At 35.7% G+C, this 14040-nt stretch overlaps 1 protein-coding gene across 9 annotated transcripts in view; it reads right to left on the reverse strand.

Annotated features, from left to right (window-relative positions):
- LOC100609532 (protein eyes shut homolog) overlaps positions 1–14040 on the reverse strand; it is a 2075858-nt gene that overhangs the window by 1926079 nt on the left and 135739 nt on the right. For all 9 annotated transcript variants that reach the window (XM_063813139.1, XM_054685918.2, XM_054685923.2 and 6 more), the window contains one exon: positions 1275–1389. The gene's annotated coding sequence lies outside the window, so the exon portion shown is untranslated. The remainder of the gene's footprint in view (positions 1–1274; positions 1390–14040) is intronic.

Raw genomic sequence — 14040 nt, forward strand, 5'->3', positions numbered from 1 at the left:
CACCCTCTTTGGGGCTCTGTGGTTCCTGGCGTCTCAAAGCTTCTGGGTGCCACCGCAGTCCCCTCATCCAGACACAGGTGCCCACAGTGGAAGCTGCTTGTGGTACATCTGATCCAGCCACAGCCTTACACAGAGCCCGCACCTGTGCCGGTGCCTGGAGCTGCCCACCACGCTGCAGCAGCCAGCATGCCTGGCTGTGCGCAGTGGGTGGACCCCACGCTCACTTTCTCACATATCTCTTGCCACTCCGTGCCTGGCTTACCCTTGGCCGGCGTGGGATCCTAGCCGGTGGTGCAAGCCAAGCACAGCCTGGCAGGCTGACGGGGCAGAACGAGCCAGTGGGCCCAAGCAAAACTCAGGCAAACGCGCCACTGGCCACAGAGGTTTCCAGCTGGAAAAGCAACACCCTAAGGAACTCAAGACAGCAGTGTTGCCAAGATTTTAATTTAGAAATTGTGAAGTCACACAATACTCTCTTAATTACCATGCTCTATATTATCCTAGCTGCTCTGTAGAAAAAAGTTCAGACAAAACAAATAGTAACATGATTGAAATGGAGATTGGCAGGATACTAGAACAAGCAGATATCAAGCTACTTCAGAACAATATCCTTAGTTGCCAAATCTAAGAGAAAAAGCAAATAAGCTCATAATAAAATACAGAGAACAAAAAAGCTGAGAATGTATATTAAGATAATATCAATATGAGAAAATACTACATTTAAAACTAGTTGTCAGTAGAAGGAGGAGTAGAGAAAGGAAGAGAATAGAACTCTATTAAGTCAAGTTTCAGGAAGAATTTTCCAGTCTGAATAAATAAGAAAAGTTATTAGGGAAGTAATAAAGGGTCACTTCTAGAAGAATAAAAACCTGTATATGTTTATCCATTAACTCAAAAAAAAAATTATTCAACCCTTTCATCTTGAAAGAGAAAGAGATGCATTTAATAATGGATTATTTAAATGCATCTCTTTCTCTTTCCAAGGCCCAAATAATGTTATGACAAAGTAACACCAACAATGTGAAAACCCATAGAATTGTGACTACAAAAATTGAGATATTTCAGCACACTTTTAGCAGATCTAAAGTGAATTTAAGAGGTAGGAACCATTTAGTAGAGCCAAAAACGATAAAACCTGAAATTCTCTAGAGTAGGATGTTAATGAATGGTGAAAGATTCTGAATAAGGAAGCAAAAATTGCCATGGAAAGCAGGGAATGAGGCAAGATTATAAAAACACAGAACCTGTTTTTTCCTCAGGACTCTTATCCTTACCTCAAGTACACAGGTTCCGTTGCTGTTTGAGATCAGTGTTTTATTTGCTAAATAAATATGGAGCAGAGGATCCAGACTTGACTCCCCAGGTGTAAGAGAAGAGTGAGGCACAAAGCTGGAAAAAAAGAAATAAGAAAAATTATTTTATCTTTCAGTTTCTTCTCATCATCCCTAAGCTCTCCCACATCTTATGGAGGGATATAATCCCCTCCTTTCAGATTAGCCAGTATCCTGCCTTTAGCTATAGACCTACACTTATTGTCTGTGTAATTACTGAGAGAAATAAGATGGTAATTAACTTTCAAAATGGGCAGTATAGCTGTAACAAAGTCTTTGAAAGCAATTGACATACAAAAATTCTACAAATAAAAGTAAGTGTAAGCTCAAATAATACAATAGTACATTATTTATAGAATAATGCTTTTCCCATTCCATTGTATTTTAAACCTATGAACCCAAATGCCATACTGGAAAGAAATGTTAGGGAAATGTCAGCAGTAATTCAGTGGGTCCATGAAAGGGCTTCAACTTGGCAGGAAACCTCTAAAATTATATGCAGGATCATATTTGTATTTTCATAGTGATGGTTTTCATGAGAGTATCTCTAAATGAATTTCAAAAATAATTCTTTCATTAAAAAGAGTTTTTTTTTTTTTCCTTTAGGAAACTTTTTAATACATAGGCTATCCGTGAAATATGTATATGTCTTCAGTTGCTGTTGAAAGCAAGATCAGCTACTCCTCTGTCTGAAAAGTATTTTACTTCATCTTCATTTTTGAAGGGTATTTTCAAGGCATATAGAATTCAAGGTTGGGAGTTTTGCTGTTATTGTTCTTTCTGTGTTGTTCTGGGTTTTTATTTGGCATGTTGAGAATATCATTTTACTGTTTTCTGACTTTTATTGCTGCTATTGACAAGTCACCTTTCAACTTAATATTTTCTCTTGGGCCATTTTTTAAGATTTTTTTATGGTGTATTTGATGAGGTACAGTTTCATTATAATGTTTCTAGTTGTGGATTTATTTTTATTTCTTTTTTCCTGAAATTACTTAGGATCCTTGACTCTATGGATTTCTGTCATTGACCATTTCTGAAAAATTATCAGCCACAATTTTTTTTTTACCCTTGGCTGGTAAAATTTATTATCTGTGCCCTATTTCTTTTTTTCTCCTCTTAGGACTTCAGTTGAAATAATGTTACATTTTCTCACTCTGTCCTGTATATACTTTATTCTCTTCCTGTATTTTCCTTTTATTTCTTTGTCTCCCATGCTTGTGGTGTTTTTTACAGTGTAAACTTAGCTTAGCTAGAAATATGTTTTCCATATGTGCTTCCCTATATGCTTCCAGGTTATAGTGGGCCAAAATAGAAGTTTGTACATGATTTGGAAAGTGGAGAGGAAGAAACAGCCATAACCTCTGTTGGTTGTTTTGGTGTTAGGCTGTAAGAACCAGAAGCATCAACGCTCAGAGAAGCAAATTCAAAATTAACCATACTCTTCCCAACTCTGCATTTGTAATATTCACCGGCTAGCACTATTGACCAAGAGTGACCTCAGGCCTACTTCATCTCAGATGCAAAGGCAATACCCTGACACAGATGTCTCCACTAGTTCTCCTTAATGGTCCCATTCTGCAAGTCAGCCATGCCTGGTTTCTGAGATCTCTGGCAAGTTCTAATTTGTCCACCCATACTGGTTCTTCAGAGAGGAGGAGAGCAAATTTTTCTGATCCTCTAACTCACCCACTCTGACCCTTACTTACCCAGTGTCTTGTGTAGTTGTCTAAAGTTTTAGTGCTATAATAAATGTCCTATTCTGTATTACTTACAGTGGTAGTGCTCACATGGTTGAACTTTGTCTGTACTACATACTGTTTTACTGCACTCTTTTTAAGAACACTAACTTCACATCCTTGTATATAATTAGCTATGAGGTCTATGCAATGAATTTTTAATTTATTAAATTTTGGAGATCTTTATGTTCTTTATATCCTTTTTTACATCTGTAGTATCACATTTTATTTCCCTGTTTCTGTTGATGTCCTTAACTTTTGTCTTTGACTTCTTTAAGTTAAAAAGCTTAAGAGTTTCTTCTGCCTTGACCTCCTGGGCTCTAGTGGTCTTTCTGGCCTGGAATTAGTCATCTCACAGAGTAATCCATGAAAAGACTTAGAAACAACTGAGCTCAAACCAAAGCTTGGACCAGTTCCTAAGTAATAAATAAGTTCTCCTTGTTTAACATCACACTAGATTGTAAAGTCCTTATAAAAAATAGATTTGCTTATTTTATCCATAACTGAATATATTGGGCCTCGAGGAGTTCTGAGTATCTGAGAGGTACTCAATACATATCTGTTGAATAAAAGCATGGCCAAAAAAGGATAAATTATTTTGTGCTCTCCCTGATGATTTCAATAGGATGTACTTCTGGGTCTATTTATTTTGTTGTTTGTGTTTCGGTGGGTACATGCTTTTGGTGTGTTTTTACTTTATGTACCTGGCTATCTTTGATCGAGCTAAGCATTACACATAATTAATTGTACAATTAAGCATAATTAAGCACTGCATAATAATTTTTGGAATAATTAGAGGACTGAGATGAAGGAAAGCCTTCATCCAGAGAGGATTTCTGTTTGTTTCAGTCAATGGGGACATTACTTGTCCTCAGTCACATTCAACAATTTGAATACGTTAGATTACTGAAGCCTCCAGACTTTTAAAATTGGGCTACAATTCTTCAAGAAAGCCAATCATTTTATTTTTTTTATTCACCTTTGTCCCAAAGGTGTATTTATTAGGTAGCAACTTATTGTGGGACACTTACCTGTTAGACTCTTCATTTTGTTCTATATTTTTTAACTATAGATATGTCAATACAAATATTCACATTTATGTAACTAACAAATACTTCTATTAGTTCTAGTTTTCCCTTTGATTTCAGTCTAATAATTATTTCTTTTCTTACAAGACCTGCAGTGATTTTAAGAAGATATTTTAAAATATATCTTATGCAGATTTTTAGAAGTTTTTAATAGAATTGTTTGTACAAACAATCCTCCCATTATGGGAAACACTTACCCTCCAGAAAATAACTTTAAGAATAATTTAGAGAGCTTTGATTAAAAATGTAGATAGGAGGCAGGACTAGCTTGCAGTTCCTGCTTGGACAGACAGAGCAGTGTGTGAAGACTTACATCATAAAATTTTGCTCCAAGAACTACCATAGGAAAATACCAGGAAAGCTGAGAGAATTATCTGACCCTTTGAAGGAACTGGATTGCTACTGCAGGCTCCCTGAGATGCCAAAACATTGTGAGTGTACTTGCTTTCTCAGCAGGGATGCTGGTGGTCTGAGGCAAGTTCTCAGCCCCTGGTCACCAGCTGCCTAAAAATAGACTCAGTGTTGTTGGGGGGACACAGTGGGAGTAAGACTGGCCTTTAGGACTGTGGGCTGTGTGGGAGCAGGGTGAGTCCTGCGACTGCTGACTTTCCCCCACTTCTTTGGTGACCTGTACGACTCAGCAGAGGCAACCTAATACACCTGGGAATATAACTCCATTGGCCTGGGAACCACATTCCCATTCCACACAGCAGCTGCAGCAAGCCCCACCCAAGGAGAGCCTGAACTAAGACATGCCTATCCCTGCTACCACCCAGTGGTCTTTCTCTAACCAATGTAGTTGCCAAAGAAAAAGGACATAATCTCTTGGGAGCTCTATGGCCTTGTCCACTGGCTGAGAAACCTGAATATTTAACCAGACATTCCTAGCGCAAGTTTGCATCCTCCCTATAGTACCACAGCTGATGCACTCTTGAAAGCGCCACCTCCTGCCTGGAGGGCAACCAACACAAAACCAGCGCACTGAACAAAAACACAACCAAAGACCCTCACAGAGTCCACCTCACTCCCCTACTATCTCCACCAGAGCAGGTTACTGGTATCCACAGCTGAAAGACCTGAAGATGAATCACATCAGAGGACTCCCCAGTACCGGCCCAGAGCTCAGTACCTCTGCTTGGTGGCTAGATCCAAAAAAGCGAAAACAATCACTGAAGTTCACCTCTCAAGAAGCCCTATCCCTAGGGGGAGGGGGTACAAGAATACCACATCAAGGGAGCACGCGGTGGGACAAAAAATTCTGAACAGCAGCTCTTGAGTCCCAGATCTTCCCTCTGACATAGTCTACCCAATGAGAAGAAAACATAAAAGCAATTCTGGTAACATGACAAAACAAGGTTTTTTAACACCCTTAAAAGATCACACCAGCTCACTAGCAATGGATCCAAACCAAGATGAAATCTCTGAATTGCCAGAAAAAAAATTCAGAAGGTTGATTATTAAGCTAATCAATGAGGCATCAGAGTAAAGTGAAATCCAACTTGAAATCAAAAACATGATACAGGTTATTAAAGAAAAAACCTTCAGTGAAATAGATAGCATAAATAAAAACAATCACAACTTATAGAAAGAAGGATACACTTAGAGAAATCCAAAGTGTACTGGAAAGTCTCAGCAATAGAATAGAACAAGCAAAAGAAAGAACTTCAGAGCTTGAAGACAAGGCTTTCAAATTAACCCAATCCATCAAAGACAAAAAAGTAATAAATAAATGAACAAAGCCTACAAAAAGTTTGGGACTATGTTAAGCATTCAAACCTAAGAATAATTGGTGTTTCCGTGGAAGAAGAGAAATCAAAAAGTTTGGAAAACATACTTGAGGGAATAATCAAAGACAACATCCCCAGCCTTGCTAGAGATCTAGACATCCAAATACAAAACACTCAAAGAACACCTGGGAAATTCATCACAAAAAGATCATTGCCTAGGCACATAGTCATTAGGTTATCTGAAGTCAAGACAAAGGAAAGAATCTTAACAGCAGTGAGGCAAAAGCATCATGTAACCTATAAAGAAAAACCTATCAGATTAACAGCAGATTTCTCAGCAGAATCCCTGCAAGCCAGAAGGGATTGGGGGTCCTATTTTTAGCCTCCTTAAACAAAACAATTATCAGCCGAGAATTTTGTATCCACTGAAATAAGCTTTATAAATGAAGGAAAGATACAGTCTTTTCCAGACAAACAAAAGCTGTGAGAATTCGCCGCTACCAAGCCAGCACTACAAGAAACGCTAAAAGGAGCTATAAGACCTCAAAATAAACCAAAATAGAACCTCCTTAAAGCATAAATCTCACAGGACTTATATAACAATAACATAATGAAACAAACAAGGTATTCAGGCAACAAATAGCATGATGAATAGGATAATAATACCTCACATCTCAGTACTAATGTTGAAAATGAACTAATATAGGGACTTTAGCACTCCACTGACAGCACTAGACAGGTCATTAAGATACAAAGTCAACAAAGAAACAATGGACTTAGACTATACCCTACAGCAAATGGATTTAATAGATATTTACAGAACATTCTACCCAACAACTGTAGGATATACATTCTGTTCATCAGCATATGGAACATTCTACAAGATAAACCATATGATAGGCCACAAATAAGTCTCAGTAAATTTAAGAAAATCAAAATTATATAAAGTACTCTCTCAGATCACAGTGGAATAAAACTAGAAATCAACTCCAAAAGGAACCTTCAAAACCATGCAAATACATGGAAATTAAATAAACTGTTCCTGATTGATCAGCAGTCAACAATAAAGTGAAGATGGATATTAAAAACGTTTTGAACTGAATAATAGTGACACAACCTATCTAACCCTCTGGGATACAGCAAAAGTGGTGCTAAGAGGAATGTTCATAGGATTAAATGCCTATATCAAAAAGTCTAAAAGGGCACAAATAGACAATCTAAGGTCACACCTCATGGAACCAGAGAAACAAGAACCATACAAACTCAAACACAGCAGAAGAAAATAAATAATGAATATAAGATCAGAACGCAATGAAACTGAAACAAAAAAACTACAAAAGATAATGAAACAGAAAGCTAGTTATTTGAAAAGAGAAATAAAATTGATAGGCCATTAGTGAGATTAACCAAGAAAAGAAGAGAGAAGTTTGAAGTATGCTCAATTAGAGATGAAATGGGAGATATTACTATTGATACCACAGAAATACAAAAGATTATTCAAGTCTACTATGAACACCTTTATGCACATAAACTAGAAAACCTAGAGGAGATGGTTAAATTCCTGGAAATAAACAACTCTCCTAGAATATACCAGGAAGATAAAGAAACTCTGAACAAACCAATAACAAGCAGTGAGATTGAAATGGTAATAAAAAAAATTCCCAGCTAAAAAAAGGGCGGAATCAGATGGATTCACAGCTGAATTCCTTCAGACATTCAAAGAAGAATTCAAACGAATTCTACTGATACTATTCCACAAAGTAAAGAAAGACGGAATCCTCCCTAAATCATTCTATAAAGCCAGTATCACCCTAATACCAAAACCAGAGAAGGACATCGCAACTACAACAAGAACAACAAAACTGCAGACCAATATCCCTGTTGAGCACAAGGACAAAATACTAGCTAATGAAATGCAACATCATATTAAAAAGATAATCCACTATGATCAAGTGGGTTTATACCGGGGATGCAGGGATGGTTTAATATCTGCAAGTCAATAAATGTGATACCCAACATAAACAGAATTAAAAACGAAAGTCACATGATTATATCAATAGATGCAGACAAAGCATTTGATAAAATACAGCATCCTTTATGAATAAAACCTTCAGCAAAAGTGGAATAGAAGGGACATAACTTAAGGTAATAAAAACCATCTATGACATACCCACAGCCAACATTATACTGCATGGGAAGAAGCTGAATGCATTCCTTCTGAGAACCAGAACAAGACTAGGATGCCCACTTTCACCACTTCTATTCAACACAGTACTTGAAGTTCTATCTAGAGCAATCAGACCAGAAAGAGATAAAAGACATCCAATTTGGTAAAGAGGAAGTCAAACTGTCACTGTCTGCTGAAATGATTGTATACCTAGAAAACCCTAAAGACTTATCTAAAAAGCTCCTAGAACTGATGAATGACTCAGCAAAGTTTCAGGATAAAAAATTAATGTACACAAATCAGTAGCTTTGCTATACACCAGCAGCGACCAAGCTAAGAATCAAATTAAGAACTTAACCACTTTTACAATAACTGCATAAAAAATAAAATACTTCAAAAAATACCTAACCAAGAAGATGAAAGACCTCTGCAAGGAAAACTACAAAACACTACTGAAAGAAATCACAGAAGATACAAACAAATGGAAACACATTCCATGCTCATCTCATGGGTAGAATCGAAATTACGAAAATGACCATACTGCCAAAAGCAGCCTACAAATTAAATGCAATGCTCATTAAAATACCACCATCATTCTTCACAGAACTAGAAAAAACAATCTGAAAAATTTATACGGAACTAAAACAGAGGCCATATAGCTAAAGCAAGACTAAGCAAAAAGAATAAATCTGCAGGTATCACATTACGTGACTTCACACTATACTATAAAGCCATAGTCACCAAAACAGCATGGTACAGGTATAAAAATAGGCACATAGACCAATGGAACAGAATATATAACCCTGAAATAAAGCCAAATATTTACAGCCAACTGATCTTCGACAAAGCAAACAAAAACATAAAGTGGGGAAAGGACAAACTATTCTACAAATGATGCTGGGATAATTGGCTAGCCACATGTAGAAGAATGAAGCTGGATCCTCATCTCTCACCTTATATAAAAATCAACTCAAGATGCATCAAAGTCTTAAATGTAAGACCTGAAACCATAAAGATTCTAGAATATAACATCAGAAAAACCGTTGCAGACATTGGCTTTGCCAAAGAGTTCATGACTAAGAACCCAAAAGCAAATGCCACAAAAACAAAGATATTGTAAATAGATAGGAGTTAATTAACCAAAAAGCTTTTGCTCAACAAGATAAATAATTAGCAGAGTTAACAGACAACCCAGTAATTGGGGGTAAATTTTCACAATTTATATATCCAACAAAGGACTAATATGCAGAATCTACAAAGAACTCAAACAAATCAGTGAGAAACAAGCAAACGAACAAACAAAATCTTAGCAAAATGTGGGCTAAGGACATGAAAAGACAATCCTCAAAAAAAGATATACAAATGGCCAGCAAACATATAGAAAAATGCATAACATCACTAATTATCAGGAAAATACAAATCAAAACCACAATGTGCTACCATCTTACTGCTGCAAGAATGGCCAAAATAAAATAAAAAATAAAAAATAATAAATCTTGGCGTGGATGTGGTGAAAAGGAAACACTTTTACACTGTTGGTGGGAATGTAAACTAATACAACCACTATGGAAAACAATGTGGAGATTCCTTAAAGAGTTAAAAGTAGATCTACCATTTGATCACGCAATTCCATTACTAGGTATCTACCCAGAGGAAAATAAGTCATTATAACAAAAAGATACTTGCATGCACATGTTTATAGCAGCACAATCTGCAATTGCAAAAAATGGAATGAACCCAAATGTCCATCAATCAATGAGTGGATAAAGAAAATATATGTGTGTGTGTGTGTGTGTGTGTGTATACCATGGAATACTATGCAGCCATAAAAAGGAATGAAATAATGGTATTTGCAGCAACCTGGATGGTATTGGAGACTATTATTCTAGGTGAAGTAACTCAGGAACGGAAAGCCAAATATCATATGTTCTCATTCATATGTGGGAACAGAGCTATGAGGACACAAAGGCGTAAGAATGATACAATAGACTTTGGGGACTTGGGAGAAATGGTGGGAGGGTCGTGAGGAGTAAAAGAGTACACATTGGGTACATTGTACACTGCTTGGGTGATGGGTGCACCAAAATCTCAGAAATCACCTTTAGAGTACTTATTCATATAACCAAACACCACCTGTTCCCCAAACACCTATTGAAATTAAAAAAAAATCAATTTATAAAACAAACAGAGAAAAGGGAAGAAAAAAGAAAACAACTTTCATTCACATTTAACTGAAATTGGTGGCTGAACAACGCACTATTCCACCTAGGCTTTTACATATGTAAGAAAGGGAACAAAAGATTTTTTAAAAGTGTCCAGGCCTGGTGGCTCATGCCTGTAATCCCAGCACTTTGGGAGGCCAAGGAGAAGGTAGATCACGAGGTCAGGAGATAGAGACCATCCTGGCTAACATGCTGATACCCCATCTCTACTAAAAATACAAAAAATTAGCTGGGCATGGTGGCACACACCTGTTGTCTCAGCTACTCGGGAGGCTGAGGCAGGAGAATCACTTGAACCTGGGAGGCCGGTGAGCCGAGATCGTGCCACTGCACTCCAGCCTGTGCGACAGAGCGAGACTCTGTCTCAAAAAAACAAAAAAAAAAAAAAGGAAAAAAGAAAAACTTAAACAATAAAAATTGACATTACTTGCAAGACCCAACTATTTTCTATGATTTCCTTTATTCTAGCAAGAGTTTTGTATGTGTTTTGTTTTGTTTGTTTTGTGTTTAAGATTGGACGCCTTTTCAAAGACCTTAACCTATGTGTTTGTGCATAATGTGTATAGCATAGGTTCTTTTCTGAAAGTGTGTCCAATCTTAAAACACACACACACACATACACACATCCATGTGCATTTGTGATAACTGAAACTAAAAGAAGCTGATTACTAAGAATATAATGAACCTTATTGTTTACTCTTCATCAAACATATAATCATCAAATATCCATTTAAATTATAAATAAAAATAAGTGATTTCATAAGATAAGTTTGATGCCAGAAAACAGGATTGAACTGGTTTGATCCATGAAATGCTGATACATGCAAAATAGAACTCCATTTGTAATTTCTTTAAAGTAACACTCCATTCTTTTTTATTAGACCATTGATGAGTTCGCTCCTTTCTCTAGATCAGAACTATTTAGATTGTTTTTTTACAAATTCAGTATGAAGGAATTTGTTTTTTAATAGGTGTGAATAGCATCGATGTAATGATGTGTCATTGAGCCCCACATTTGTCACTAGAGTAGTAAAATGACACAGAGGATGAACCAAAAGTCACCTGTAGATGACAATGGGTGAAAGAAAACACATTTAATTTACATAGAAACATACAGAATGTCAAAAGAGTTAAAATTCATGAATAAAATTTCATTAAAAATGCATTCTAAAATATTAGTTAAATATACACTACTTAAGAATGATTTAAAACTAGCATTAAGTGTATTAAAATGGATATATTTTGCAGGAAAAGGATGTCTGTGTTTTCAGTGTTTTATCTGAATTATTTAATGGTTTACATAACTTTCTGTGAATGAAGGGAAAGCAGTTTTTTATCTGAGTATTCTCAGGGTTATCTGAGCATTCTCATTGCCTACATAACTTATTCTGAATGAAGGCAGGCAAAATAGAGAGAAAAGACTGGTTATCTATACCATATAATACTTTAAATAGAAAACATTAGCCCTTTGTTACATATCTATAGGCTGAATAAGAACTCAAACACAGCTCTTCCAACTCAACACACAATGCTATCTTTGAGGTCTGAAGGTTATAAGCCTATACTCATAACAGATTCTCAGTCTCACAATTAAACTAAAAACGAGGCTTGAAGAGATTAACACTATTTAGCATGCCAGGCTGGGTTGTAACACAGTAGCCATATATTTATTTTATTTCATTTTGATTTTAGACCTGCAGTGTATTGCCAGACCCCAGGTGAGTTTGAAATATTGCAATGGTTGTTTCAGAATACTTTGTGTGGCTTTACTGTCATTTATGTTAAAGGTAAACAGGATTCTCTGTTCGATCATTGACATCAAAGGCAAAGATGAATGATAAATTATTTTCCCTCTATTCTTGCATTTTGAGACAATTTTTGTTGAAGTTCAAATTTACAAGTGTTTCAGGAGGATGTTTTCTTCTGGGGAAACAACATTCACAGCAGTCCAGACTGAGGGTACACAGAGAGCAAAAACAGCTCTAGCTGCTGAGTGTCCTGCTTATACTCTCACATTTGCCCATCTACTAATCTCTATTACTGTTTTATCTTATTTTTACAGATCCTACATATCTAGGAGGTTCCTTTTAAAATGCAACTAAAATACCTAAATGGGAGTGTCACTGACTTCATTATCATTCATCAACACCATAACAGGGATTATTTTATCACATTAGTTTGCTTCAGAGAGTTGAGCTGCAAGAAAATGGGACTGAATTCACTTATGTTTTGAAAATGAAAGTGCTGGATAACAAGGTAGCAGTTTTCAACAAATTTAAATATAAAAACCTTTATTAATATAATAAAATGTCTAATGTCTATTAAATTATATAGTGGCAAAAGTCTTAGAGAATTCAGGGACATGTTAATATTATCAATTACAAATTGTACTAGAGAAAGCTACTCCAAATGGGTGGAAATCAAAGAAGCTGATCATTTTCCAGGGAATGACCTTGTATGCTTTTACCTAAAGGAACTGTTTAAATTTTTAGATCAGAAAAATAAGTGAAAAAAAAACAGAAGAATGGTCTAAAATATATATATATATATATTTAATGTTACTGTCAGAAAATATAGGCTTGTAAGAGAGCTTGGATTTCAATTTTAGAAAGAAACTTCGGTTTCTTTGGAGACAATGTTTATATTAATTCAATAGTGTTTCTGTACATATATATCTGATATTGACTGCCATTGTCTCTTCTATAACTTTCTTTGAGTCCCAGGTTTATATTTAATCTTATGATATCTTCATGTATATCTCCTATAAATATTTCAAACTTAAATTTTTAAAAGCATAAGACATCATTTCCCCTCTCCAGTTGCAAAACTCTTCCTTCTTTGTAAATGAATGAATAATACAGCAACCGCTAGAGGATGCAGGCTAGAATCTTGGAAGTCTTACTTTATTTCTTCTCTTATCTCATTATGTCCTTATTTTCATATTTACTTTTGAAACTATCCAGTTCTCTCTTTTTCTGTAAAAAATCCAGAGTCTCCTATTATCCAGTCAAAATTTCTGCTGTAGTTGTGTAACCAGTCTCTTTAATCCAAGGTATATTTTCAGTGCTATATTAGCAGTCATACTGAAAAAATAAACTAACCATTGTTATTTGGGATAATTTGTTATGCAGCAATAAATAACTAATACGCTAAATTGAGAACTCCTGGAAAGAGAGAAAAACATATAAAAGATCCTTTTTTTTACACTAAATCCCTAGGCTCCATCTCACTTTGATGGTATTAGACACAATAGAAACTCCATTTTTTTCTGATGTGTGTAGAATTAAAATAAATAAAAGCAAAACATCAATAATTAAAACAACTATAAAAATGTGTAGCTCAAACTAGAGGGAAGCTGGAATGGCTTGAGGAAGGAAAATGATAAATGAAATCAAAGAATTGACTCATGTGAAATAAAAGAAAAATGCTTTTTGCAAACAATACTGCTTACTAAAGGGTATACATCTTAGGAAATGAAATAATTTATTTTTTTGCTCACTGAACACTATGATGGAGTTATAGATGCAGAAGTAATTTTGTAGTTGACTTTGAAAATTGTTTTGAAAAGTAGAAGAAACGAGTTAGATGTTTATTGAGGCAATTGGAGGAAAAATTGTGCTGAAGTTAAGGAGGATAGGGAGGAGGAGACAGGAAGAGAAAGAAAATATCCCAGAGAAGTGTAATGGTGGTGGCATTGGATGGCTTGTTGGTGTCACTTTTTTAATATTTTGAAATTTTGTAATGTATGTTCAAATCACAGAAAGGACTG

The sequence above is a fragment of the Pan troglodytes genome, chromosome 5 (genome assembly GCF_028858775.2).
Source record: "Pan troglodytes isolate AG18354 chromosome 5, NHGRI_mPanTro3-v2.0_pri, whole genome shotgun sequence".
In the NCBI taxonomy this organism is placed as follows: Eukaryota; Metazoa; Chordata; class Mammalia; order Primates; family Hominidae; genus Pan; species Pan troglodytes.